This window comes from Gossypium arboreum, chromosome 2 (genome assembly GCF_025698485.1).
Source record: "Gossypium arboreum isolate Shixiya-1 chromosome 2, ASM2569848v2, whole genome shotgun sequence".
Classification (NCBI taxonomy): domain Eukaryota; kingdom Viridiplantae; phylum Streptophyta; class Magnoliopsida; order Malvales; family Malvaceae; genus Gossypium; species Gossypium arboreum.
Genome location: NC_069071.1, coordinates 110,179,375 through 110,195,846, shown reverse-complemented (window position 1 = coordinate 110,195,846; position 16,472 = coordinate 110,179,375).

Genomic DNA, 16,472 nt, shown 5'->3' with positions numbered 1-16,472 from the left:
CTTACAACACTAAAAGAAAGGAGCATAAATAAAGGTGCTTATGCAAGATATGTACATCAAACTTTCAAACCTGAGTCTGACCCGACCTGAAAAATGAATTTTGTTTTTTTGCCTAAGCTCAATCCAATTTAAGAAGTAAAAATTCGGATCCGACTCGACCCACCCATATTTGTTTTTTTAGATTAGTTTTATTTTAAAAGTTTTAAAATATATAATACACAAAAACACTAAAAATGCTAAAATAAAAGTTTTCTAAGATATTAAAAGTACATTAAAGAATATTTATATTAAAAACACTACCATAAATATAATAAATGTTTTATTATACTAAAAAATATTTTATTGTATTAAATATAATTTTAAAATTTTATATTTTAGGTAGGATTATTTAATTGGATTTAATTATTATTGAGTTAGTGATTTAATATTTATATAATTAATATAATATTTTTATAACATAATGTATTCGGGCTGAACTAAGCTCGGACCCAAAAGAAATTTTCCGCTCATACAAAAAAAAACAGGTCTTAAATTATACTTAAATTCATGTTTCAAACCTCATATTTTTATATGAATTTTTTTTATTTTTCCAACAAATCTTCATGGTTTTGAATAGATGTTTGTAAGCAACACCCTTGTGATTAGAGAAGACTCCTTAAAAGAAATCAAAAGTTGTCCGAAGAAATTGGTGAGTTCAATTTAATACTCCTTGTTTCAATGAGACTTAAGGTTTTTTAATTTCTTTATTTCTTTATATCTGTCCATAAGTGTATTTCATTGCTAGATCTTAAAACTTTTGCATGCAACGAGGATGAAACATTTATTACAGGTGTCGGATCATAGATTTCTTACCTTGCTGGTTTCTATCAACATAAGTGTATTTCATTGCTAGATTTTTTAAGTTAAAATCTTTCATCTCTTATTTTATTTTATTTTTAAAATTAGGACTAAATTGATAATTTTATGAATATTGAAAGTTAAGTTTATTGAATTTTTAAAATTAAGATCAATTTAATAAAATATTTAAATATTGTAGAACTAAATTTGTTGTTATGTTAATAAAAAGTAGGTTACATTAAACTTACGTTACCGACTTAATTGCAAAGAGACTAAAAGTTAAAGTTCGAAAATATTAGTGACTAAATAAAAAAATTGGACTTAAGTGACCAGAATAAAAATATTTTCATAATTAAATCCCTATTCATATAATTTACTCTAAAATGAATATGTAAGTGATTAAGAGTTGATTTAGATGGGCGGTGCATTTACTTGCAATTAGTGTAAAAACATCGGGGTGGTGAGATTAAATACTATAGCGTAAGACAAAAAGTAAACTAAACGTACCGCATTGCCCATCCAAACCCACTCTAAATCGTTGGTCTTCTTTACGTAGGATGGAATGAGGATTTGAATTTGAAAAGGTTAGAAAAAAAATAAACTATACTTAAGGTTACTTAATTTAAAAAGTTACAAAATAGTCACTGAATTTGTAACACCTCCTAACCCCAAACCGTTACCGGAACGAGGTTATGAGGCATTACCGGACATATCAGACAACTTACTAATAATTTACAATTATTAAAAATTTTCATAGTATAATATAATAATTAAGTCCCTATCTTGAATTCTCAAAGTTCAAGCACGTATTAAAAGTAGAACGGGACTTGTTTGAATATTCTAAATTTTTTTTTATATAAAAATTTCGGCAGCATTTCTGCTTATTTTTACCTAAAACCTCCTGCAAATTCAAACTAAAACAACCAGCACCAATTTTTCACATTCATATAACTAATATTTTTATCATTAACATAATTTCAACTTAATAACTATCATAGCATCATTCAAAATTGATTAAAAACTTCATTCATTTAACAACTTAATGTTCATGTATCAAAATATCATATACTTTTCTTACCATTTCATTTAACCATCTAAATCTTATAATTCAACCTTCACTACCCAAAGTAATATGCATATTCAAGTGACTATATAACACCTATGTACATGCCACCTTTACCCAAAAGAAAAATATACATCACCAAATTTGTGTTGAGTCGGGAATGTTCGGATCTTTGAACCGGACACTTGACTTCTACTAACCTGCATACGAAACAACCGTCATTTGAGTATGGATATACTCGGTGATATTACCATAATTCAAATTATATCAACAATAGTAAAAACATAAATATTAAAATACCTAACAATTAATGTCATATGTACTAATTCATAAATCAATGTATTATCTCAAACTTAAATTTATATCACTTATGAATATACATTTCATACTTTTCTTTTATTATCACAATTCCAATTTCAATTCGTAATTCAATTTATTTTTCTCGTTTCAATGCCTCAAATTCACATTTAAATTTTTCACCCTATTAACGTAACCCGGACTTTGGCGGATACACGGATCCAACCAAACACACCAATATGGCACCCAGTGCCTCATCGGATAGTTCGAAGTAATAGTTGACACCCAGTGTCTCATCGGCCTAGCCGAAGTAAAGTTGGTACCCAGTACCTCATCGAATCTATCCGAAGAAATATAGTGACACCCAGTGTCTCATCGACTCGAGGTCGAAGTATCCCTGAACACTTCCAATCCTATGGCATGCCAACTATATCCGACTCAGCCCGACTAGTTAATAGGGTATTCAATTCACTTTCTCAATCCTATATCACTTTCGATTCACAATTCAAATCACCAATCATTTTTCAATCAATACGCTTTTCAAATATTTACATATTCCATAATTCACTTATTCAATTCAATTTGATTCAATCTGCATCACTTTCATTTTCACTCAATATTCATATCAATTTCACATACTTACCTCAAGTCTTACTTACCATACATAACAATAAAAAAAATTCAGCAATCAATAATAATTAAAATTGAATTATAGTAATACACACCGTAATTCTCCGTTTAGTCCTCGATGACTTTCTCCTTTCCTTTCGATGCTGATGCTTCAGGTTCTTTGTTGGCTACGAAAATAATAATTTATAATCATTAATACAAAATGATTCAATTTAATTCATGAGCCTAAACATGCAAATTTAACCATTTTTAATGTATATATATAATTTCACCATTAAGCTGTCTACTTAAGTCATTGTTACTAAATTATTTATATCTTGAGCTACGAAACTCCAAATTAATATCCGTAAATTTTCCTTAAAGCTAGACTCATATATCTTCTAACCATAAAATTTCCAGAATTTTTGGTCCAGCCATTTAATACAGTTTATTCGTTAAATACTCCCCTGTTATTTCATTTGACAGTTCTGACCTCTCTCTACTAAAAATAAATTATCTCATTGTACAAGATCGAATAAGGTTCTTGTTTATTTATTTTGAAACTAGATTCATTAAGGAGTTCACATATATAAATTACACTCCATAATAATTTTTGTACAATTTTTAATGATTTTCCAAAGTTAAAACAGGGCATCTCGAAATCACCCCGAACCAGTATTACAAAATTTCAAATATCTCTTGATTCATCAATTAATTGCTTACACTGTTTCTACTATAAGAAACTAGACTCAATAAGCTTTAATTCCATATTTTGTTCATTCTCTAGTTCAATTTATAAAATTTTAGTGAATTTTCAAAGTCAGACCATTGCTACTTCCCAAAACTGTTTTGATGTAAAATGTTAATAACCAAATTTATAACACCAATTCACACCTTATTCCTATTCAAATTTCATTTAAACTCAAATTTAACTATTAAATTTTCAACATATTTTCTTAATTCCGAATTTTTCTCAATTTAATCCTAAAACACAAAACTTATAGCTTACTTTGCAATTCAATCCTTATATCTATTCTAACTTGAATTTCATTCAATTAAACCCTATTTCATCATTTTATTCAACATGAACTTTGTTTAAAAACCTAAGAACTTCCAAACTAACAACTTAATTTCATCAAAACTTGTTTTAAGACTTCTAAAGTATCAAAATTATGAGAAAAGGACTTGATTGAGCTTACCAATTAACTCCAAGCTTCATAAAACTTATTTCCCCTTTTCTTTCTTCTTTCCTTTCTTTCTCCCCTGTTCTTCTCTGTTTCGTTTGCTTTCATTCTGTTTCTTTTAACTTATCTGTTTCTTTTATATAATAATAATATAATATAATATAATATAATATACTTAATTATTAAATAAATATATATTTTTTAATCAATAAAATCTTTGATATTTCCACATTAAACCGCCTCAGCTATAGGAAATGGTTTAATTTCCTCTTAAGTCCTTCTAATTTTCTTTAATCTATAATTAAACTTTTACCCTTATTCAATTTAATCCTTTTACTAATTACTCTAAATTAAGCTAAATTTACTTAATTAAAACCTAATTAAACACACTACTAGACTCATAAATATTTTTAATAATTATTTTCGAACTTATTTCACTAAGACGGAGGCCGATAACACACTTTTACGGTGCCCACAGATTTTGGGTTGTTACATTTCCTCCCCTTAAAAAAATTTCGTCCTCGAAATTTTACCTGAAAATAAGTAAGGATACTGCGATCTCATAGTTTCCTCTGGCTCCCACGTTGCTTCTTCTACACTATGGCTTCTCCACAGTACTTTTACCAGAGGGACTCGTTTGTTTCTTAATTCTTTCACTTCTTGAGCTAGTATTTGAACTGGTTCCTCTTCATATGACAGATCTGGTCTAATATCAATGTTTTTAATAGAGATAATATGAGATGGATCCGATCGGTACCTTCGTAACATGGAAACATGAAAAACATCATGAATTTGTTGTAATTCCGGAGGTAAAGCTAATCGGTAAGCAACTGGTCCAACTCTCTCTATAACTTCATATGGTCCGATAAACCGAGGACTTAACTTTCCTTTTCGGCCAAATCTTAATACTTTTTTTCCAAGGAGAAACTTTGAGAAACACTTTATCTCCAACTGAATATTCAATGTCCCGACGTTTCAGATCAGCATAAGATTTCTGTCTGTCAAAAGCTGCTTTTAATCTCTGTTGAATCTTCTTGATTGTTTCTTCATTTCACGAATCAATTCCGCCCAATTATTTTTCTTTCATTTAACTCAGTCCAACATCTTGGTGATCTACATTTTCGACCATATAACGCTTCATACGGAGCCATCTCGAATACTAGATTGGAAACTATTATTATAGACAAACTCACTAGTGGCAAATATCGCTCCCAACATGCTTCAAACTCAATAATACAAGCTCAAGCATATCTTCTAGTACTGAATTACCGTTCGGATGTCCGTCAGTTTGGGGATGAAAAGCTGTACTGAAACTAAGTTTAGTACCCAACGACTCATGTAACTGTCTCCAAAATCTCGATGTGAACCGAGGATCTCGATCTGAAATTATTGATATCGGAATGCCATGGAGTCTAACAATTTCTCGAATATACACGTCTGCAAGCTTCTGCAACGACCAATCATCTGATCGCTATAAAATGTCTTGACTTGGTAAGTCTATCAACTATCACCCAAATAGCATTCTTTTTGCTTTCGACAACGGTAATCCCGTAATAAAATCCATCGTGATGCGATCCCATTTCCATTCAGGAATATTAATAGGCTGAAGCAATCCAGTAGGAACCTGATGTTCTGCCTTTACTCGTTGGCAAGTCAAACATTTACTTATAAATTCTACTATATCTCTTTTCATCCCTGGCCACCAGTATAATTCTCTTAAATCTCGATACATTTTCGTACCTCCGGGGTGCATAGCAAATGAACTATCATGAGCTTCTCGTAAAATCAACTTTTTAAGCTCAGAAGTATTTGGAATACAAATCCGATTTTGAAACCTCAAGCATCCACAATCATCAATACTAAAGTTTTCTGCTGTGCCGTTCTGTACCATCTCTCTTTTCTTCAATAATTTGTTATCCTCCAACTGAGCTGATCTAATCTGATCAAACATTACCGGTTTTACTCTCAATTCGGCCAAAAGACTCCCATCCTCACTGATACTAAGTCGTGCAAACATTGCTCTTAATTCAATTACAGCTTTTCTACTTAATGCATCAGCTGCAACATTAGCTTTTCCCGGATGATAGTCTATAACACAATCATAATCTTTCAGAAGCTCAATCCAACGCCTTTGTCTCAAATTCAATTCCTTCTGAGAAAGAAGATACTTCAAACTCTTATGATCAGTATAGATGTAGCATTTTTCACCATAAAGATAATGTCTCCAAATCTTCAATGCAAAAATCACAGCTGCTAACTCAAGATCATGAGTGGGATAATTCCTTTCATGTAATTTCAATTGACGAGATGCATAGGCTATTACCTTTCCATCCTGCATCAATACACAACCCAAACTATTCAAAGAAGCATCACTATACACTACAAAATCTTTACCCGATTCTGGCAATGTCAAAATTGGTGCATCGGTTAACATTCGCTTCAATGTTTCAAAACTTTTCTGACATTGATCATCCCAAATAAAAGGAACATTCTTCGCAGAGTTTAGTCATTGGTAGTGCTATCTTGAGAATCCATTTACAAACCTCCTGTAATACCCAGCTAAACCAAGAAAAGCTGCGTACCTCGATACATTCTTTGGCGTCTTCCATTGAATAATTGCTTGATCTTTTTAGGATCAACTCGGATTCCATCTGCAGATACTACATGTCCCGAAATACCACCGATAACCGAACTCGCATTTCTTGAGCTTTCCATATATTTGTTTTCTCGTAAAATTTGTAGAACTATTCAAGATCTGATCATGTTACGCCTCTGTCTTGAATATACCAATATATCATCAATGAAAACCACTACAAACCGATCTAAATGCAATTTGGAAAATACGGTTCATCGGATCCATGAAAGCGGTGGGGCATTGGTCAATCCAAATGGCATTACCAAAATTCATAATGGCCATAACGAGTACGGAAAGCGGTTTTAGACACATCACTTTCCTTCACCTTCAGGTGATAATACCGGATCTCAAATCAATTTTGAAAATCTGAAGCTCCTTGGTGATCAAACAAATCATCTATACGAGGCAGCGGATCTGGGTTCTTGATCGTCACTTTATTCAACTGTCGATAATCAATGCATAACCGCATAGAACCATCTTTCTTTTTAACAAACAATACTGGAGCTCCCCAAGGCGAAATGCTTGGTCTAATAAATCCACGATCTAGTAAATCTTGTAACTGCACCTTCAACTCTTTCAACTCGATGGGCGACATTCGATACGCAGTATAGAAATTGGTGTTGTACCGGATACACCTCAATAGCAAATTCAACCTCTCGTCGGTGGTAAGCACGGTAATTCTTCCGGGAATACATCTGAAACTCACGTCTAGTCCTAATTTGACCTGACCGACTCCCAATGAATCGAATTAATAACATATGCCAAGTATCTTTGGACAACCTAACTGCAGATAATTTATTAGCCTTCATCGCTGAAATAATGCGTGTCGAACCATGATGCAGATGCCATTCACTTCAATTCTATCCCCATTTTCTGTCTGAATACTAAACCTCTTTTTATAGCAATCCAAAACTACCCCATGTTCATATAGCAAGTCCATACCCAAAATGATATCAAAATCACCAAAAGGCATGATCAACAAGTCCACAAGAAACATTTTATCATGTATTATTAACGGGCACCTCCGACATACTCTATCTACTAACACCGTTTGTCCCAAAGGGCTAGACACTTCTATAGAAACTTTAAACATTTGATTCTAATTTCCCGATTCGACTAGTTTTGAATTTATATAAGAGTGTGACGAACCGGATCAATTAAAGCATAAATAGGCTCAGAATACAATAGAAATATACCTGTAACAACATCATGTGTATCGCCTTCTTCTCGTTTTCTGACCACATAAGCTCTAGCTGGTACTCTGGCTTCAGATTCTGTTGAGTAGCAATATCACTGCTCCTTCTACCAGCACCTCCTCTGGAAGCCGAATTACCTCTACCTGACCCTCTGCCTCTAGCAGTGAATCACGATCTTTGTGACGATACAAAAAGACACTATCGGTGATTCGGACGATCTCGATAAAATGGTCTATAGAACTACATCTGAAGCAACCTCTAGTTACTTTCCAACATTCTCCTCTGTGTTTCTTTCCGCAGTGCTCACAGTCTGGAATTTCTACACCTCGAGATGGACCTCTCACACTGCTAGTAGTTACGGTCATCTGTTTACCTCTGCATCTACCACCTCTGTCTGAACTAAAACTAGGTTTCCAGTCACTTCTTGATTCTTTGAATCTCTTCGGTAATGGATTAGAACTAGTAGTTCCCATACGTTTCCCAACTGATTTACCAATTTCTGATTTTTTATCCAGGCCCAGTACTTGTTCTATCATTTTTGCTCGCTCGACCAGATCAACAAATTCAGTAATTTTGAGACTTACCAATTGAATCTTGATTTCATCTCGTAGTCCTCGTAGAAATCGTTTACAACTATCAGCCTCGGTTGGAACATATTCTAAAGCATACCTACTCAATCTAGAGAACTCTCGCTCATAATCCAATACTGACATATTCCCCTGTTTCAACACTAAAAACTCTTGCTTTTTCTCTTCGATGTACAGTTCCCCAATATACTTCTTCTGAAATTCTTTTTGAAACAAGTCCCAGGTTACCTGATCATCCGGTAAATGTCTAACCACGATTCCCACCGAGATATGCTTCTCCTTGTAATGTGATCTGACACATATCGAGACTCTCTAAAGTGCAGTCTAATTGTTGCAAAACTCTTTTGTTGTTTCTATCCAATTTTCAAAGAGATGGATCAGCTCCTTTTAATCCTCAAATTCGTGGCACCATATTTTTGTAGCTCTTTAATCGGGGCACATCCAGCAAGAGGTACAGATGTAGTAGCGGTATAGCTCTCACTATATCTTTGTAATGCATCGCCTATATCTCTTAACACTTGTGAGGTATTTCTTTCTCTCCCTACGTTAGGAGATTGATTATTTAACAGATTCACACTAGGTGTAGCAGATTGATTTCTTCTAATTCTCGACTTCCAAGATACATTTCTGTTCAACATTATCCATTCTTTCATCGACATTTTATTTATAAAACAAAATCAAATAAATACATTAGCATCCAAAATCCCGACTCGATTTCGACTCGACGTTGGCATGTACTTCTAAACTCACTTCCGAGCCCAATTTAGCCCGAGAATCGGCTAAACCGATAGCTCGATACCAACAATTGTAACACCTCCTAACCCCAAACCGTTCTTAGGAACGAGGTTATGAGGCATTCTGGGACATATCGGACAACTTACTAATAATTTACAATTATTAAAAATTTTCATAGTATAATATAATAATTAAGTCCCTATTTTGAATTCTCAAAGTTCAAGCACGTATTAAAAGTAGAACGGGACTTGTTTGAATATTCTAAATTTTTTTATATAAAAATTTTGACATTTACTTATTTTACCTAAAACCTCCGCAAATTCAAACTAAAACAACCAGCACCAATTTTTCACATTCATATAACTAATATTTTATCATTAACATAATTTCAACTTAATAACTATCATAGCATCATTCAAAATTGATTAAAACTTCATTCATTTAACAACTTAATGTTCATGTATCAAAATATCATATACTTTTCTTACCATTTCATTTAACCATCTAAATCTTATAATTCAACCTTCACTACCCAAAGTAATATGCATATTCAAGTGACTATATAACACCTATGTACATGCCACCTTTACCCAAAAGAAAAATATACATCACCAAATTTGTGTTGGAGTGGGAATGTTCGGATCTTGAACAGGACACTTGACTTCTACTAACTGCATGACGGAAACAACCGTCATTGAGTATGGATATACTCGGTGATATTACCATAATTCAAATTATATCAACAATAGTAAAAACATAAATATTAAAATACCTAACAATTAATGTCATATGTACTAATTCATAAATCAATGTATTATCTCAAACTTAAATTTATATCACTTATGAATATACATTTCATACTTTTCTCTTATTATCACAATTCCAATTTCAATTGTAATTCAATTTATTTTCTCGTTTCAATGCCTCAAATTCACATTTAAATTTTTCACCCTATTAATGTAACCGGACTTTGGCGGATACGGATCCAACCAAACACACCAATATGGCACCCAATGCCTCATCGGATAGTTCAAGTAATAGTTGACACCCAGTGTCTCATCGGCCTAGCCGAAGTAAAGTTGGTACCCAGTACCTCATCGAATCTATCCGAAGAAATATAGTGACACCCAGTGTCTCATCGACTCGAGGTCGAAGTATCCCTGAACACTTCCAATCCTATGGCATGCCAACTATATCCGACTCAGCCCGACTAGTTAATAGGGTATTCAATTCACTTTCTCAATCCTATATCACTTTCGATTCACAATTCAAATCACCAATCATTTTTCAATCAATACGCTTTTCAAATATTTACATATTCCATAATTCACTTATTCAATTCAATTTGATTCAATCGCATCACTTTCATTTTCACTCAATATTCATATCAATTTCACATACTTACCTCAAGTCTTACTTACCATACATAACAATAAAAAATTCAGCAATCAATAATAATTAAAATTGAATTATAGTAATACACACCGTAATTCTCCGTTTTAGTCCTCGATGACTTTCTCCTTTCCTTTCGATGTTGATGCTTCAGGTTCTTTGTTGGCTACTGAAAATAATAATTTATAATCATTAATACAAAATGATTCAATTTAATTCATGAGCCTAAACATGCAAATTTAACCATTTTTAATGTATATATATAATTTCACCATTAAGCTGTCTACTTAAGTCATTGTTACTAAATTATTTATATCTTGAGCTACGAAACTCCAAATTAATATCCGTAAATTTTCCTTAAAGCTAGACTCATATATCTTCTAACCATAAAATTTCCAGAATTTTGGTCCAGCCATTTAATACAGTTTATTCGTTAAATACTCCCTGTTATTTCATTTGACAGTTCTGACCTCTCTCTACTAAAATAAATTATCTCATTGTACAAGATCGAATAAGGTTCTTGTTTATTTATTTTGAAACTAGATTCATTAAGGAGTTCACATATATAAATTACACTCCATAATAATTTTTGTACAATTTTTAATGATTTTCCAAAGTTAAAACAGGGCATCTCGAAATCACCCCGAACCAGTATTACAAAATTTCAAATATCTCTTGATTCATCAATTAATTGCTTACACTGTTTCTACTATAAGAAACTAGACTCAATAAGCTTTAATTCCATATTTTGTTCATTCTCTAGTTCAATTTATAAAATTTTTAGTGAATTTTCAAAGTCAGACCATTGCTACTTCCCAAAACTGTTTTGATGTAAAATGTTAATAACCAAATTTATAACACCAATTCACACCTTATTCCTATTCAAATTTCATTTAAACTCAAATTTAACTATTAAATTTTCAACATATTTTCTTAATTCCGAATTTTTCTCAATTTAATCCCTAAAACACAAAACTTATAGCTTACTTTGCAATTCAATCCTTATATCTATTCTAACTTGAATTTCATTCAATTAAACCCCTATTTCATCATTTTATTCAACATGAACTTTGTTTAAAAACCTAAGAACTTCCAAACTAACAACTTAATTTCATCAAAAACTTGTTTTAAGACTTCTAAAGTATCAAAATTATGAGAAAAGGACTTGATTGAGCTTACCAATTAACTCCAAGCTTCATAAAACTTATTTCCCCTTTTCTTTCTTCTTTCCTTTCTTTCTCCCCTGTTCTTCTCTGTTTCGTTTGCTTTCATTCTGTTTCTTTTAACTTATCTGTTTCTTTTATATAATAATAATATAATATAATATAATATAATATACTTAATTATTAAATAAATATATATTTTTTTAATCAATAAAATCTTTGATATTTCCACATTAAACCGCCTCAGCTATAGGAAATGGTTTAATTTCCTCTTAAGTCCTTCTAATTTTTCTTTAATCTATAATTAAACTTTTACCCTTATTCAATTTAATCCTTTTTACTAATTACTCTAAATTAAGCTAAATTTACTTAATTAAAACCTAATTAAACACACTACTAGACTCATAAATATTTTTAATAATTATTTTCGAACTTATTTCACTAAGACGGAGGCCCGATAACACACTTTTCTGGTGCCCACGGATTTTGGGTTGTTATAGAATTATTTAAAATTTTTTAATTAAGTCACTAGACTGTTAAAATCGTTATTGTATGACATTCTCTATTCGCACCGTATATGCCAATCAAAAGCTCCTTTTCCATTTCTCTTCTATAGTTCAATTTTTTTTTTTATGAAACAATTTTGAACATCATAAATCCATGAATCAGAATCTAAATAAATTTCTTCTCTGATCTCTGATACTGATCATTATATCAACTTTGATTTAAGATATATTCTTCTACTCATTAATAAATATTAATTCATTATATCGATAATTGAATATACACACAAACCAAATACAGCAATAGTTTTGGATTAAAAAATATAGAAAGATAAGTAGGGAGTTTTCATTTTGAAGATTTAAAGAGAGGCGAGTTTGGAGCATACAAATTTCTACTTTTGATGGGAAGTGTGGTAGAAGATTTTTTTGGATCTCAAATAAAATGTTGTGTAAATTCCGCAAAAGACCCTTTCTACATTTTTCCAAAAAGTGAGATTTCAATGGGGCCGTCACCGTCTAGTCACTGAATCATTTTCTGACAATAAAATTCAAAAAATTCAACCGTTAATTTAGAGGGCTTTTCTGTCATATGTAAATGGTGAGACATGAGGTGGGATTTTTTCGAGTGGATCCACTCAGATTCAAATGCATCTAAAGGTTGGAATTAAGTTTTAAAAAGAAGTAACATTCTATCAATTTTGGATTTTGTCGTATTGGATTTTTTTTAAAATATTAGTATAAAATCATATTATAATTTGGGGAAAGATTACATTAACGGGTGAAGTTAAATTTTTTTTTAAGGGGATTGAAATTAAAATGTATATTTTACAATAGTAAAAATATAATTTTATTATTTTAATAGTTTATATTTTTATAATTTTTTAGGAGCTAAAGTATAGTTTTATCATTGTTAATCTAAAATTTTATAAATTATAAAGAGACTTAAATGAAATTTTTCTATTTTAAGGAGATCGATACCCCTGCCAAACCTTTTAGTTTCACCACCGTTGATATTTGAAATGTCGGAGACCTTACCCATTGCTCCAGTTAGAATTGCTTCTTTTTCTTCTTCTTCTTCTTTTTTTTTTAATTTCTCAAAGTATTTATTGAAGTGAACCCAGTAACTAATCATCCACATTCTGTAGGTCTATTAAGAGTGTAGATGTTGATAAAAAATTTTAAAGTGGCTCCATACTCACAGTGAGAATCAAACCCTCGACCGCTGATTAAGGTAGGATAGATTTTCGCCATCTCCCTTAACTTCCGTGATTAAAATTGCTTTAGATATTGTACTTGATAGAAAATTTTAATTAATTTTACTTATTATCTTGTTGGAATTGGCAAATAAAAATTAATAGCTTCTTACTATTAACTCATTAGTACTTTTTTTTTTTGCTACATAAGAACAAGAAAAGAAAAAAATAGGCGTTAACTATGATCTTTGTGTGTAAAAGCCAAGCATATCTTCTTCCATCAAAACTTGGACCTGTTGAGGGGGAGCATCAAATATAGTAATACCATGTGGGGCATCATGAGTCATGTTCGCTAACCGATCCGCACACCTATTGCCTCCACGGAAAATATGTCTAATTTCCATAATCTAATCGCCCTTGATGAGTTCCAAGCAATCTTTAACCAATATGTAACAAGGATAGGAATCAATCATCGTGGACTTAAGAAAATGAACAACCATCGGTACATCGAGCTCTACTATCAAAGGCGAAAATCGTCTCTCCTTTGCTAGTAATAACACTTGTTGTATACCCCATAGCTCCGTTTTAAGGCTGTTCATCACTCCAATGTTGATCACAAACCCTGACATCGAAATCCCTGCAACATTCTGGATTAACCTCCCCAGCCGAGGCATGACCATCATCATGCCGTCTAGAGCCATTCGTATTTAACAAAAGGACACCCTCTGGAGGATGTTTCCACTTCACAATCTGACCTAAAGCACCACCTAAACTCACAGAAGAAGAAAACACTAGCCCCACTTCATGGGCAAGTTTAGTAGCATAAGCAAAAATAGCATCCGCACTTGGAGTTTTAGCATTGAAACTAAATCATTCCTAGCACTCCAAATACTCCATAACAATAAAGGAAACAAAGAATTCCAATTACAGCCATGACTTACCCGAATCTTCTTATTGATGTTGGTGAACAACCAATCCACCAACTCATGTTTGTCATCAAACTGAACCCCAAATCACCTACCTAGACATTCCCAAATAGCAACCACAAAAGAGCACCTGCGGAATATATGATCGACATTTTCCAAATCCTCTCCGCACAAATGACAATTAGACTCTATATCAAGTCTCTCTCGGTATAAAACTCACACTTTTTTTAAATTGAATAATGATAATAAATTATGCACAATATTAAATGAATTTAATAAAGCACAAATATAGCATTTAAAATTTAACATAAAAATTATTAAATTCGCTCCAGTAAATATTGTAAAAATAAAAAGAATAAGTAATTATAAATAAATAATTTATTATATTTCAAAAATTGTTTGGAAAGATAAGTTTCAACATACAGGTAGTGACAAAAAACAAATTATATATGTATTTATCGATATAACAATTGCATCTGTTGTTTTCTCCTTTGAAATCAGTGCAGGTTTCTTGGGAAAGATTATCCTTTGTATATTTTCTATACTTTCATGCTGTTATTTTCTCACCGTCCAAACACAGATCCATACCTTTGATTTCTCTTTGGTATAAATTTATACCTTCATTACATCTAAAAAAGGAGAAATGATTTCTTTAAACCACATAATAAGAGATTGAGATCAAATAATAAATATATATATTAATTTTTCAATATATAAAAAATAGATTGATTTTACAAAAACTAATCTCTATAAAAATTTTAACTGAGAGTTAAACCGCCTATTTCGACCGGGAAGAACAGGCCATTCGATAAGGGGATTTTGAAATAGTAGAAGCTTGGTTTGATCAAGTCGCTGAGTATTGGAAACAGACTGTAGCGCTTACTCTTGATAATTATATTTAAGAGTAGAATTGGTTAAAGATCACGACGTTTTGAATAACAACAAGAATTCTCTGTTTATTTATTATTATTTTAGTTTTAGGATTCAAAATTGAATTAAAATTAAAAATTATATTAATATTAAAATTATATTTTATTCTATTTAATTTATATTAAATTCATTTATTCAATATTTAATTTAATTAAATAAATTACTGTACCATTGAAATTATTAAATTTGAATTTCTAGTCAATTTGAATATTTAAATAGTAAAAATATTAATTTAATTGAAATTATTTGTAATGGTTTGATTTTGTTGGACTTATGGTCAAATAAGACGGTGTATTTTTCTCTTTAGGAAAAAACCAATTAATAAATTTCATTATATCCTTTCTCAAATCATTCTATTTCGTTTAATATTTCGTAAAGATAAGGAATACAGATATAGCAAAATAAAACATATAATATATATTTTATTTTCTACTTCTATTTCTATTAAAACTAAAACTAATAAAAAATCCTCAAATGACTAAATATTGATACTAGATTATCCCGTAATAATGAATGTGCACGTGATTTGGGATAAAGTAATATTATTTGTTCTATCTATGTAAGACCAAAAAAAAACTCCATATCGGAACTTTTAATTGAGATATGAATACACTATGCCGGTTGCACAAAAAAATGGGTTTTGCACCAATGTAAGTAAACTCTGAAAAAGGTTTTATAAGATTAAAAAAGTTCATTGAGCACCTCATGAATATGTCATAATAGATCCTAACACTTACCCCAGATCGACTTCTAGATCATAACTGCTCTAGTGAATAACTAAAGAAAAAATAGATAGATAAAAAATGGATAGATAGATGAGAGATAGAAGAGAAAGAAACTACTTATAAGCGTCTTTTATAAGTTCATTAATTACTGACTGTTGGTGGGTCTCTTTGTATGTGTTGTCCAGAAAGAAGATGACTCAATGATTATTCGTTTGCTGGAACCAAAAGTAACAATTTTGATAAATAGGGATCCCGTAAAAACTTTTTTTGAGAAATGGGTTAGGTCGGGCCATTTCTCAAGAACAATAGCTAAGGGATTTGATACTACCACTTGAATCTGAAACTTACATGTCGATGCTTACGATTTCAATAATTATATCAGTGATTTAGAGGAGATCTCTCGCAAAATATTTAGGCATGTATTTTCAAACTCAACTACTTAAAAAAAAAAAAAACATTAAAATTAAAAGACGAAAAAATAAACATACTAATCACCA